The sequence below is a fragment of the Lactuca virosa genome, chromosome 8, assembly GCF_052849685.1.
Source record: "Lactuca virosa cultivar CGN04683 chromosome 8, Lactuca_virosa_CGN04683_v6, whole genome shotgun sequence".
Lineage (NCBI taxonomy): Eukaryota > Viridiplantae > Streptophyta > Magnoliopsida > Asterales > Asteraceae > Lactuca > Lactuca virosa.
The window spans coordinates 250,707,713-250,722,066 of NC_136433.1; the positions used below are offsets into that span (position 1 = coordinate 250,707,713).

Genomic DNA, 14,354 nt, shown 5'->3' on the forward strand with positions numbered 1-14,354 from the left:
CCAAACTCCCAACTCACACACTCCTCGACCCAAATAGCCACTTGGGTCGTCTTCCTCCCCAGCGGGAATGCGAACTCATCCTAGTTTCGTATCTACTTCTGTTCCTGGATACCTGAACGATTCTCCCCCACTTTGATTTAACTAACATCTTACAGCACACAAGACTGGAAGGATTCCCAATCCTTCTTACCATCCAATGATCAATCTGTTGGAAACCAATGCTTACCACTGTTAGTGTTCCAAAGCTAACCAACACTAAAGCGGTGGAACTCTTGAAGACTAACGAAACACCTCCCAAGCTCCAATCACACTTGCTACAGCTACCGCATCCTGCAACATCGGAAGCCGATCGCGCCTCCTATGTAGTCAGCTGGAAAGCCTTGCTCCTCACCGTAGGCGCCTCTTCCCGTCCATGATGGCCGTCGGTGATCCTCAAAGTCGCAGGGGCAGATGTCATCACCTGTCCCACTGCAGCCAAACTCGGACATTGGGCCTTCTTGTGGCCCCGCTGACTGCAATGAAAGCAGATCAAGTCTGATCCTTGGGTGGTGGTAGCAGTACAATCCCTGCTATAATGACCGATCCGACCGCACTTGAAGCAACCAGTATCACTACCACTGCCACTCCTACACGCACCCTCGTGTGTCCTGCCGTACTTGCCACAGCGGCTACGGTCCTGATGACCCCTCAATATAGAATCCAATACCTTGGGCCTCTTGCCTGATCATGCGGATGTTTGAACCGCATATGAATTTCTCTTTCTTATTGCCTCCAATTCGATCTCCCTCTCCCTGGCTCGAGCAATCATATCCTCCAGCTTCTTGCAGCTCGATCGGCTCACAAACTGCCTGATGTCGCTCCTCAGCATCTCGTGATATCAGGCCTTCTTCATCTCCTTGTCCGCCACATACTGCGGGACAAGAAGGCCCCTCTCCCTGAACTTGGCAGTGATCTCAGTCACTGTCTCAGTCGTCTGCTGGAGATCCTGGAACTCCCGTGCTAGCTGTTGAACCTCAATCACTGGTGGAAACTTGGCCCTGAAGCTGGCGGAGAAGTTACTCCATGTCATCGCATCAATAGCGGCATCGTCTCCAATAACATGTCCAACCTTCTCCCACCAATCAGGTGCTCTGTCCTTCAGAAGACAGGAGGCGAGTCAGACCTTGTCCCCCTCGGGACACCGGACAGTATGAAAAGTGTTGGCGACATCTGCCAGCCACCGACTGCTAGCAATGGGGTCCTTAGCCCCATGATAGTCTTGAGCTCCACAAGCTCTGAACTCTCGGAATGTCATCGTGTGAGCCCCCATCATGGCCGCCACCTCAGTGCGAAATGCACTCAGCCCCTCATCAGAAATCTCCAAGATACCCTCCTTGACCGTACCGAAGATCACAGGAGTCTGGTCAATGATACTGCACGTAACCTCAGCTGAAATAAACTCTCTCATTTGATCATCAAGCTGCCCGACTCCAGAGCCCGAGCCTGATCCCTCGCCTACACCAAAACTGCCAACTGGTCTAGTACGTAGCGTCACCATGCTGCAACATGTCATAACAACCATTATAATATTCATCACTATCGAGGGATCACACACTCACTACAAGTTTCTTGGTTTAATCTCAGCCCTCCTTCACTCGAGTACGGATCCTCTGCTTTCAGTAGTACGAGCCCATACTACCTTCCACATCTATCCGTACTTTCCTCAAGAATTGCCTTGACTCCACCAAGTCCCTTTCACTACTACTGCTTTCCACGCTAATCTCATCCTAGGCTTGCCCTAAGGTAATCTCTGACCCACTCTCCGCCATCAGCTGCATAATAAATCCTTGCTATCTCTCCCTAACTAGCTCGCAAATACCATTACATATTACTAAGACCAGATAATTCTTCGAATGAGAGGTCCTACCCTACAATGGTTAGACTCAGACAAGAGCTGCGAAATAGGGCTAGACCTAACCTTCTGAAATTATTTAGTCCTCGTAATATGTAACTTAACATATTCGTTCACTATTTAGTTAAAGATAACTAGAACTCCTAAAAGCATGAAGCAAGCAGCATTCGGGCATCGAGTAAACAAATCCAAGCATATCCTAATTAGGCCATCACACCACTCACTAATCAGTACTAGCATGCAGTTCAATAAGCTCATACAGTAGGCATACAAGGCATCCTTCCTAGATCCTTAGGCCTAATATAGCATGCAGTTCACATATTCACAATTCATATCATAACATAAACGTGTATGGGTAATTTGGGCACTACTAGAAAACAACCCTTTAATGATGCGTAAACAATGACACACAGTGATAGAGGACACACATTTGTGCGTGCCCTAAAAACTCATGTCAGTTTTCCAAAATTTTAAGGATAGAGGACACGCATTTATGCGTGCCTTAAAATTAGTGTCAGAAAAGAAAAAAAAATGCGGAGGGCGCCTTTCATAAAATGTGCGTCATGTAAATGTGTCGCTTTATAATTTTTAAGTGAAACACGCGTTTTAGGCGGGAAATGAAATTGACGAAAATTACCCCAGCATATTGGATCCCAAAAATTAAACCCCCCCCCCCTCTTCGACTTAGCAAGAAAAAGCCCTAGGGTCTTCATCTTCATCTTCAGCAGTGGGAATACCTAGGTCGATTCTTCAGGATTCTCTCTTCTTCCGCTCCCCAATCTCCAATTCCACTCCGATCGAGATCTTCAACAGCTTTGAACTTCTCTATGATCCATCCAACCATTCCCTCCACCGTTCTTTCCTAGAGAAAAAATAGGAACTCTGTGAGTTTGCACCTTTATCTTTCTACGCATATTCACACACTTACACAACAATCGATTTATAGGGTTTCTCTGACACTTTAATTTATGTTAGACTGATACGTGAACTCTCACGCAAGAAAACCAAGAATGGAAGACACACCGGCAACCAACATCGGCGGAGACGCTCACCAGGAAATGATCGCAGCATTCTCAGAAATTACTTATGCTACCAAAGAAGAAGCCTCCTTCTTCCTCGAATCGCACAACTTCGATCTCGATTTCGCCGTCTCCACCTTCTTTGAAACCGTTGCCGCCGTAGAAGAGGCTCTTGTGTCTGCCTTACCTATCCGAAATCCTAACCGCCCTTCTGATACACATTCCCCTTCATTTTCTCCGTCGTCTTCTCCGTCTTGCTCCTGATCAGCCTCCCCACCTCCTGCTATTGGTTTACAAAATCCTTACAATCTACGATCAAGGAACACCGCTACGGATAAGAAGCCATCAGGTAGTCGGTCTACTGGACGCATACGGACTTTCTCAGATCTGAATCGACAGGGCGATGACTCCGGAAGTGACTCCGATGAGCCCCATGAGTATTATACCGGTGGTGAAAAGAGGTAAATAAGGCAGGGTTCATCCGTTTATTAGGTTTCCATCCATGAGTTGATTGACAAGGAAATTAGTGCAAACAGTACTCATCAAGTCTCTGAACCTGATGTTCACACACACACCATCACTTTCTGGACCAATGGTTTCACTGTTAACGATGGTCCTTTAGGAAGACTTGATGATCCCCAAAATGCATCTTTCTTGGAGGTACCATATTAAGTTAATAACTTCTTTTCCTTTTTCCTAATTCCCATTTTACCCTTACATGATGTGTTCTCTAATTTTCTTTAACAGAGCATAAGGAAGTCAGAATGTCCAGAAGAGCTTAGGCCTGCAAAAGGAAGAGCTCATGTTCATGTCAGTCTTGTGAGGAAGCTTGAAGACTACCCTGTTAGTAATCTTTCCCATTTCTTGATTTCTTATATAATCCTTCTAGGCTGTTTTTCTCCAATGCAAAACATGCAGGTCAACTCTTTGAATGTTTTGTTCAAATTTGAAAATCTTAAGGTCACAAACATTAAAGATCATATCATATGACACATGTACTTATGATCAACAGATACAAGTTTAACAATGTCAACAGTGGTGACAGCAGACAATATTAGTGATGAAGGAGCCATGAACGCTCGCACAACAGGTTAACTGATCCTTTTTTTTTAAATAAATATACAGCCCTTATCTTTATTATATACATATATATTTATTGCAGGATGGAAGTGATTGGAAAAATGATCATGTATCATCCTTCTCAATGATTGATGCATCCTATAGCTTGCCAAACAACACAGCTATTATAACTCTACAGGTATAATATATACAATTATTATACTTTGTTGGGTCAAAATTTGGTTTATACTTTGCTTTTCTAGACAACTGTATTTTTCTGAAGTGTAATATGTGTTTGCGGCTGTGTTCACGGCCAGGTTGGTGTGTACGACCATAAACGGGTTTACGGCCGTAAACTCGTTCACGGCCGTGAACCCGTGTACAGCCCATGTTTCCTATATATATATATATATATATATATATATATATATATATATATATATATATATATATATATATATATATATAGGTGTAAGGGGTGAGGAGTGGTTAATGAACAAGAGGAGTGTAAGGCTAAGAGTGAGAGCATATTGTAGAGAGAGAAAGTTAGAGAGAAAAAGAGTGTGTGTGAGAGAATCTTGTGTAAGGAGCATCATTCATATCTTCAATACATTCAAGATTCAAATTATTCTTCTTCTCCTTCTTCTTCTATTTTGATCTGGCATCATCCGTTTGATTGGGATTCCGCACCATCAAACGGATCTGATTGATACACAAGCAAATTGGGGACTTACAAGTGGTATCAGAGCTTGGATTGTATCAATCAATTTTGTCAGATTTGGAGCTTATTTGATCTTATTTTTGAAGGATTTCTGCGTTTTTGGATAGATCTTGGCAAAATAGGGGGTTTATTCTTCGCGTTTTTGATCGAGTTTTTGAGCTACAAAGTCGAAAAAACGCTGTTTTTGGTCGTAACCAGCGAGGGGGTGGCGGCGTGTACGGCCAGCAGCTAGGGTTTCCGAAGAGTTTGCGGCCGGAAACGATTTACAGTCAGGGTTTACAGCCGGAGTTTACGGCCTCGGATTTTACAGCCTCGGAGTTTACGATCGGAGTTTACAGCCTCACCTCGGGTTTACGGCTCCGCACCTCAGATTCATGGTCAGCCTCGCATAGGGTCCGAAGTTCGCACTGCGTTCATTTAAAAAAAGAGGGGAACCAATTTTGGGGCTGCCAGGTTTCGAACCCTGGTCACCCGCATCCACAACAAAGGCGTCTTACCAGTTGGGCTAGACTTCTTGTTGATTTAAACCTTTGCGTTTTAATTCAAAATGCTTCTCCAATTCGACTAATTTCGCATTTTTTACACTTTCAAGCCCAAAATCAATTTTCTTTTATTTTTAAATTTCATTTTCAACCCAAAAATTGTAGTTTTTAATTTTTGACTTTTAATTTTGACTTTTTACTTAAAATTTTGACATTGACTTTTAAAGTTTGACCTTTGACTTTCTCGTTTAACCTTCAAATTTTCAAATTTAGCTTTTCGGTTTGACTTTTAAGTTTGACTTTTAAGTTTGACTTTTTAAATTTGACTTTTAAGGTTGGCTTTTGAGTTTTTAGTCAAAGGGCATATTTTGTAAAACAATGAGTTCTTCAAACACCAAAGTCAATGAAATTTCTTGTTCTCAAACATGCATTGATAATGTTAAAAATTTACTTGAGCATATCGAACTATTATGCAGAGAGAACGAGGACCTAAAGTACAGTTGATATCAACTTAGGAAGGCACAAAAACCCCTAAAAGAACAATTAGAGACCAAAACCAAGGACTTCCGAAAACTACAAGAAGAATAGAGCAATAAATGTGCAAACTATAGATTTGTGACAGGACAACTTGCTAAGTTAACTGCTGAACTTGACGCATTAAAACATAAGTTTGAAAATGCGGACTTTAATTTCAGAAAATTTGATGCGTCGAGTGAAGTAGTTGCATCAATGATGGAAAATAGTTTGAGATTTAAAAATAATCAGTCAAAGGGTTTAGGGTATGATAAAGTGTCTCCTCCTTTTAATCACACCTATCAGTATAACCCCTTGACAAAAGAGGAAATGGACAGAGAGGCACATCTCAAATATGGCAAACCTGCTGTATTTGTGTCGGGATGTGGTCCTCAGGTTGCAAGTACTAATGTTTCTACTTCTTATGCAGATCAACCACTAAGTCATTGCAAGCAAGCAGCTGAAGAGAGTGTGTCTGATAATAAAATTGTATCAAAGTTTGATGACTTAAATTTTTTCGATATATTTGATGATATCTTTGATAATTCTGTCGTGGTTGTGCCAGAAAGTGTTGTGCTGAACGATTCTAATGCTTCTACTTCTTGTGCAGGTAAAGTAGTGGAGGATGAGAACAAGAAGAAAACTATTGAACAAACCAATGTCTCCTTGAACTCTGAATCTGTTGCTTCGAATACAGTTGTTTCTGACAAACCTGCTGTTGAGAAATACAGGCCACCAAAACAAGCGAAACAGAGTGCTTGATGTAATTGTGCTTGTGGGAACAATAAGAGACAAGGCATGGACAAGCCACCAGGGGCAAGAAGAAACAATTTCCCAGTGAAGAAAAAGACATGTTTTCACCGTGTAACACCTGGACACATTGCCAGAAATTGTCCAAATCGCGCATGCGTTCCCTACTATGCACAAGGGTGGCAGAAAGCGCCAAGAGGGAGATTTTCCAAAAGAAACCCCTCAAGGTCACGTTCAGACAATGGCGACTGGAATGCCACGAAGGGCAAGAGTTCAACTCCCAAGGCCAAGAAATCAACTCCCAAGGGAAAGAAGGGAATGCCTGCCCAGAAGCCAATTTCAAGAAATGCTCCAATGAAACCAAAACCGGCTAGGTCAAAGTCATCTCGGTGAACAGCTTCAAGTTCAAAAGCAAGCGACAAGGCATCCATCCGATCGAACAAGAAATGGGTTAAACCCAACTATAGATGGGTTCCAAAGGTTCACTCTCCCAAATTTCCTAATGCTTCTAACGTTTCTTCATCTTCTGTTTGTGATAAACAGGATATGTCATGGGAGAGGATACCGTGCAAGGATGACAAAGGTCAACCCAATTTCAAAATGGACTGGGTTCCAAAGACCAACTAATCTCGCTCTGTGTCGGATCAGCTATGGAGGCATATCTTCAGACTTCGGTTTGTTGGTAGTGGCTGTTCCAGGCACATGATAGGGGACATCTCTCAACTGTACATCATTCAAAACTTTGCTTGAGAGTATGTGTCCTTTGCGGGAAAGGAAGAAAGGAGAGGATCACAAGGGGTTTTGTGCTTAACGATGTGAAGAATTTTCGGATCTGTTCTGAGATTATGCGTGTTGTTCTCAGACCTTCTGGATGCAAATTCAATCGGTGACTTACGGTTTGAGTTTTCTTCTCTATACTCCTGAGTTTATCTTAAACTGATTCATTTTGAAGACAATTTTTTATTTCCTTATATGTCTTTCTTTAATAGGCGTTTTTTTTGGGAAGTGATATGAAGTATAGTGCTAAAGGGCAATTTATGATGCGTGTAATGCACTTAAGCCGAATTGTCTAGACTCTGTATTCACTGTGCTGGTAGGCACAAAGGATTCAAAAGGACTAGACATTGATTGACCATGAAAGGACTAGACAATATAGACTTAGATAGTTTCATTTGGACTGACCATACGACGCTCGGGTAGATTGAGCAGTGAGATAAACATGGGAGCCTGCGAGATACACTAAAAGTTAATTATCTAGAACTGTGGCTGAACATTTCCTTGATGTATGGACTCATGTCCTTAATTCCGGTATTGATAGGGCAACTGGGGGGTTCTGATAAAGTAGGTCTGTAGGAAATTATTTTCTTGCTTTTTTTTTCTGTCAGTCATATGTTGCTTCCTCTGCGTGATTGGAAGAGATCCGACCTGGAATGCAACATATGCAACTCTATCTCTATGCATTTCCATATCTATGAAATTCTTTCTATCTGTTAGCCATATGTTGTTCCCTCTGCGTGATCGGAAGATCCGACCTGGGACATAGCATATGCACTCTACTATCTCTCTAAACCGCTATCTATGTTAGTCATATGTTGTTCCCTCTGTGTGATTGGAATACATCCGACCTGGGATACAACATATACACTTCTATATCTGACTTCTTTCTTAATGATTGAATACTTACCTAAAGTAAGGAGTTCTTTGGAAGTTCTTGATTACCGGGGTATATCGGGAAGTGGGAAACATGTTCTAGTACAACTAAAATTGAACCATTTAGAGGTTGTCTGTAGATCTCGCTGCTTAATTTAAGTGGACAACAATATCCGTGGTCGTCGTCAGCTAAATTTCCATTTAGGAATATATATCACAATGACTTGTCACTAATAATCTGTCCAAATTGTCAACATCCTTTGTGTTTAAGTGGACCACAATACCGGTGATTGACCAGATCTAGACATGCAGGCGTGTGCTGATAAACGATATTGGATTGCTTGACAACTTTGATCCCAAATATTTTTGTTTTTGTTAAATTTGTTCATAGTTTTCCTCTATGCACAAATTTAGGGGGAGAATTAAAAAAAATTCGAAAATCAAACAAAAATCAGAAAATTAAAAATCCAAAAATAGTGTTATTTCTGTTTTATTTTTTTTCAGAAAATATGAAAAATCCAAAAATATTGTGTGCTAAGTTTTATTTTAGTTTTGTTTCTATTTTTAGCTTTGTTTGTCTTGAAAAGTGAACTCAGATGTACATGAGACTCGTGGAGACTGTATCAAGAATTTCCAAGCCAAGGCTTCATCCGTGATCATCGAAGAATTCTCATTCGAAGGAGCAAGAAATGAAGATTATTCTTCCAACATTCAATCTTTCAACCCCAGAAGCAAGGTGAAGCTGACTTGAAGATTATGTGACAGATTGCATTGAAGTCTCCTCAATCAATTTGTTGCTATTCTTGAACCTGCTGAAGTGATCAAGAAGATTATTTCTCTCTAAAGATTCTCAAGCTGAAAGCGCCATCTTTCAAAAATCTTTTCAAGAAGCCTCCTCACCCACCGTGCGTCCAAAGCCAAATTCTGAAGAAAAGCCCAAGTGCTCAAGATGAAGTCATTCATTGAAGATTCATCAAGTTCATCTTGATGTTGTGAAGAAAATTGAAGATTAATGCTGAAGCCAAGCTCCCGATGAAGATTGACAAGAAAAGCCAGCTACTTTTTAGGGGAGTTTGTTGGGTCAATTAGAAAAGAAAGCTATAAACCAAGGGGGAGATTGTTGGGTCAAAATTTGGTCTATACTTTGCTTTTCTAGACAACTGTATTTTTCTGAAGTGTAATATGTGTTTGCGGTAATGTTCACGGCCAGGTTGGTGTGTACGACCGTAAACGGGTTTACGGCAGTAAACCCGTTCACGGCTGTGAACCCGTGTACGGCCCATGTTTCCTATATATATAGGTGTAAGGGGTGAGGAGTGGTTAATGAACAAGAGGAGTGTAAGGCTAAGAGTGAGAGCATATTGTAGATAGATAAAGTTAGAGAGAAGAAGAGTGTGTGTGTGTGTGAGAGAGAGAATCTTGTGTAAGGATCATCATTCATATCTTCAATACATTCAAGATTCAAATTATTTTTCTTCTCCTTCTTCTTCTATTTTGATATGGCATCATCCGTTTGATTGGGAATCCGCACCATCAAACGGATCTGATTGATACACAAGCAAATTGGGGACTTACATACTTGGTGGACTAGTTGTTTGTTCATTGGGGGCTATTCATACCATGATTAAGTTGATTTGTATTGTATTTGATGATTGCAGGAGCTTGAAAGTGGAAAAGCACTCCTTCGTTTGGCTCATCTATACGAGGTTTTACCAGATTGTTCCAAGTTTTTTATTTTTTTCTTCATGAAATGTTTAGTTATGATTATAAACTGGCGGGGCGTTTGTTATGTGGATTGAAAGGTGGGGGAAGACAAAGATTACTCTGTAATGGCAAGTGTGGAGCTGAAGAAGCTGTTCCCAGATAGGAAGGTATATCCATAAGTTGGTTTTAAATGTGATTGTTTTGTTGTCCATTTGATTTATGCGTGTGTGTGTGTTTCTCGGATAAGGAAGGTAACAGAGATGAATATGTCGGGCAATCAACAAAGAGGCGAGATGGAGAGGAAGAAGCTTGCTTGGAAAGTGAAAGGTGGATCTGAGAGGGAGATAGTTAGGGGAGGTGGGTTGATCCTGAAAAGCTAGTGGTGGAACTTGGGCCCATGGAAATCCGAACATTCTTCATCGATTTGTATTATCTCGGGATGTTTGGTTCGGTTAGTGATGAGGTGCTTGGTTGATGTAATGTAAGACAGACTATGTTTACTGGTGACATCGATCCAATCTGTCTCCAATACGAATACGAGGGAACAAATAAAAATGGAAAACAAAAAATGTGGGCTGCTCTTTTTGTAGGCCGACCTTCGGTTGTACAACCCAAGGTTTGTGCTTTTCCACATCAAAGTTGAAACATGGATTCGTGTTGATGTTTTTATTTTTGACAATTTTTTCTTTTGATTTTGTTCTAAACTGTAGTTGTTGGTGGAGGAAATTTGAAGTTGCATTATGCTACAAACTAGGAAGAGCTTATACGTTATACAAATAAAAGAAGCTTGGTAACTGTAAATTAATTCCTTAAATCCAAATATACTATTTAATTTTTCAGCTTGATAAACATTCTCTTTTTTGGCACATGGTTGAAGGTTGAAGGAGCCATGGAACACTCGTACAGCTACTATTCTGGTTATAATGGGACAGACCAGGTATATTCAATTTCTCAACTAAAATGTGTGTTTGTGTGTGTGTAGTGAAGTTAGCCTTGGCTCAGGGGAAAATGGGTTATGGGTTATGGGTTATGGGTTCATGTTTCTAAGCCTCCAGAGAATGCATATGTTAAGCAAATCTTTGAAGTAAGTGATAAAAAAGATTCAAGATTAAAGAATCATTGTAGTTTTTGGAGTTTCATATAATCAATATAAAAATGATAACCATTTTGCTGAGATTGTGTTTGTTTTTTATTGCATTAGAGAGTTTGTGAGTGAAGATGCAGTTGTTCAGAGTGTGAAATTGGTTGCTGAGAGTCTTGCAGTAAGATTTTAATACAAATATTATTTTATTATTTGATTACAAAATTTTGATGATTTTGGTATTATGTCAACAGAGGCATATATACGGTCAACAAGGGAAGAAGATGGAAATATTTACAGATAACACAAGTTTAAAGGAGATGTAAATTACTAGTATAAATAAGGTCTGTTTATGCTTATGTTTCTATATTGACGATGACATCCCAAAATTTTAATATAAAAAAAATACATTTCTTCGGAAATGTTTTGATAATATATTTATCATCTTTTCTGGGAACAAATTCCTCAATATATTTCTGTAAAAATACTGATTTTCAAATAAAGCATAAAAAAATCGGTCTTTTCTGGCCGTGAAATTGGGGAAGTCACAGAATCATTCAACACTAATTGAATAATTCAGATTCATTAAATAGTCCCTTTGTAATTTTACTATTTTTCAAGGGAGTTGATAGTTTTTGACAATCAACGTCTCAAAATTAACTAAATTTATTCACTAAGATCTAACCATGCTAAATTGGATCATAAAGTCTGAGTTTTAACTCGTTTGGCGTCTTACGACCTCATGTAGTCGGTTATGCGGTTCCCCTGTCTACATGACATCCTAAATTAGACTTTGAACTTCTGATCTTGCTAAATTAAACCCTGAACTCTGAAAAAAAAAACTTTTTTTCTTTTATATTTTTTTTTATCAAAACTAAATTCGGTTTTAAGTTTGCTTTTTCGTATTTATTTATTGTTTTCATTTTTTTTATCAATTTGATAATTTTCTTTTGACATTTTTCAAAAAATATAAATTTTATGAATATATTACAGTATATTAATTATACGAATGGTTCTTATGGTTTAGAGTAATTTGCATGTTTGGTCTCTAACTTATTATAAATTTAGGCTTTAAGTTTTTTCTCTATATGTTTTATAATTTTGGTTAATTATGGTTTTCCTGATGTTATATATATATATATATATATATATATATATATATATATATATATATATATATATATATATATATATATATATATATTCAAGTAAATAAATGACATTATAGCTTCTAAAGAATGAAGAAATATAAATAAAAAAAGTTGGATGAAACTTACAAATATAAATATAGAGGGCTTAAATATGTGATTTACTCGATTTTAGTTAATTGGTAAGCTTAATATCAAGAAATATTAAATAAAGTTATACATGATAATAACCGCAATATACGTTTTAATTCAATCGGAATAAATTGTTTGTTACAAAATTATAATAACAGATTTATATATAAATGCTTACATAATTTATTATTTTTGATTTAAACTTAATTTCAACATAAATAAATAAATAGATAAATATATAAAAAAATAAAAAAAATGAAAGAAAAAAAACTTAAAACCGAGTTTAGTTTTGATTAAAAAATTCAAAAATGAAAATAAAAAAACTTAAAGCCGAGTTTAGTTTTAATTAAGAAAAAATCAGAGTTCGATGTCTAATTTAGCATGATCCGAAATTCAATGTCTAGCTAATTTAGGATGTCACGTAGGCAGGTGAACCGGAAAACCGGCTACAAGAGGCCGTAAGGGAAAAAACGAGTCAAAACTCAGACTTTAGTGTCCAATTTAACGTGATCAAATCTTCAGTTGCTAAATCGAGTTGAGAGTTTCTATAATAAAAAAAGTCAAAACTTTTTTCAAACGACAAAGCCGTGGATGGACAATTGTTTTGACAAACTTGTGTCGAGAGCGTATTGATTTATTTCTAGTCACTTCTGTAGAAAACAAAATTCAAATGGTTGATTGGTAAAAAACTCGTCTATATAGTTGGTCTCTTTGTAATTATTTCTAGTTTTTTCCTACTATAATAAAATGTTGTCATTGTGAAAAATATAATGGTCCACAAACATTCTTATTATAAATGCATGGTTTTCTGTTTTACTTTAATAAAATTTTGTCATTGTGAAAAATATAATGGTCCACAAACATTCTTATTATAAATGCGTGTTTTTCTGTTTTACTTTTGATACGTGCAGGTATTTGTACCAATTTCTTTGTCGCTTAAGTATATATCAATAAGATGACATAAATATTTATATTCAATATTTGTTGTTGATTGTTATAACAAATTGATAGTTCTTAAGCTCAAACTACTTGTTAAAATGTTATTGGACCATTTTACATAAAAGTTAGTAACAAAAAACTAAACTAGAACATCCTCATTGATATATTTCTACTTAAGACCTTTTCAAGAATAAACAATTATTTCAAAAAACTCACTATGGTCCATCATAATATTGAGATTAAAGGGAACCAATGATAGCTCAAAGTGACACATTAATTTATTAACCTAAGTTAATTGATATTATAGATAGCACTCGACTACACTCACTCATCTACTTTAATTGCACATTAAACCTCCCTTTTTTGGGGTTCTTTACAGCCTAATCACAAATTAATATAATTTTCATTTCTTGTTGTTAATAACTTAATATTATGACTTATGAGTATTGACATTTTGAATCATTTAAAGATGGATAAAGCCACATTGAGAGTTCTTATCAACTAGTGTCGTAGCCAATATGCATGAAGTAATCACAACGTCCTCAAATAGAAGAATGATGCATAGGTTTGAAAATGAAATCTTGCTTATGGATTCCTACTCTTCACCTGCTAGGGCAAAGACCACGGGGTGGCCTTTTGAATCATTTAACCATATTGTCATCTTGTAAACTTAAAACATAGACGTATTCTCATATAATAAATGGATTTGAACAAAAAAAAAATCATTTCTTTTAGCAAAAGAAAAAAAAACATAATTAGTTCAAAACTGCCGAAAATTGCACGCAACATGGTTTGTTTGTAATTTTCATAAAAACGATGGTCATTTGCAATCGCAAGTCACGTATGCAAGCATTATTGATATCGATCGGTTGCTACTCAGACTTTTATTAGGGTTAACCGTATGAGTAGAAATGTAAATTGTAAATATTAATTGGGTTGATTGGCTTCAAGACCCGTGTGTCTTGTAGTGTTTTGTTTTGTCTAGCTCTTTGTTAACTTAATAAAATTGTTGTTAGTTTAAAAAAATATATCAATAGTTTTATCCTTTGACATGACACATACCAAACAATATGGAGCAGTGTCAAAGTCTAACAACAAATGATCACTTGTTGTACTCGCACATCAAAGATATGAACTAGGATGTCGAAAATAATTGTTTACGACGTTATCCTGCTAACATGGTACAAAACAAATACCATGTATATGTCTTATTGTGCTCAATTGATTATTCGTGAAAAAATCAGAAAGGAGAAAATCCTTGATCG

The 14,354-nt window shown here is 37.7% G+C and overlaps 1 long non-coding RNA gene and 1 pseudogene across 1 annotated transcript; both read left to right on the forward strand.

The window, feature by feature from the left end:
* The first annotated feature begins 2,899 nt into the window (after positions 1 to 2,899).
* Positions 2,900 to 4,005, forward strand: LOC145131419 (plant UBX domain-containing protein 5-like; annotated as a pseudogene).
* Positions 4,006 to 4,069: 64 nt separating this feature from the next.
* On the forward strand, positions 4,070 to 9,993 carry LOC145128289 (uncharacterized). Its single transcript, XR_013716790.1, has 3 exons — positions 4,070 to 4,168; positions 9,744 to 9,791; positions 9,888 to 9,993. It is a non-coding gene; the product is annotated as an uncharacterized LOC145128289 (long non-coding RNA).
* Positions 9,994 to 14,354: the final 4,361 nt, after the last annotated feature.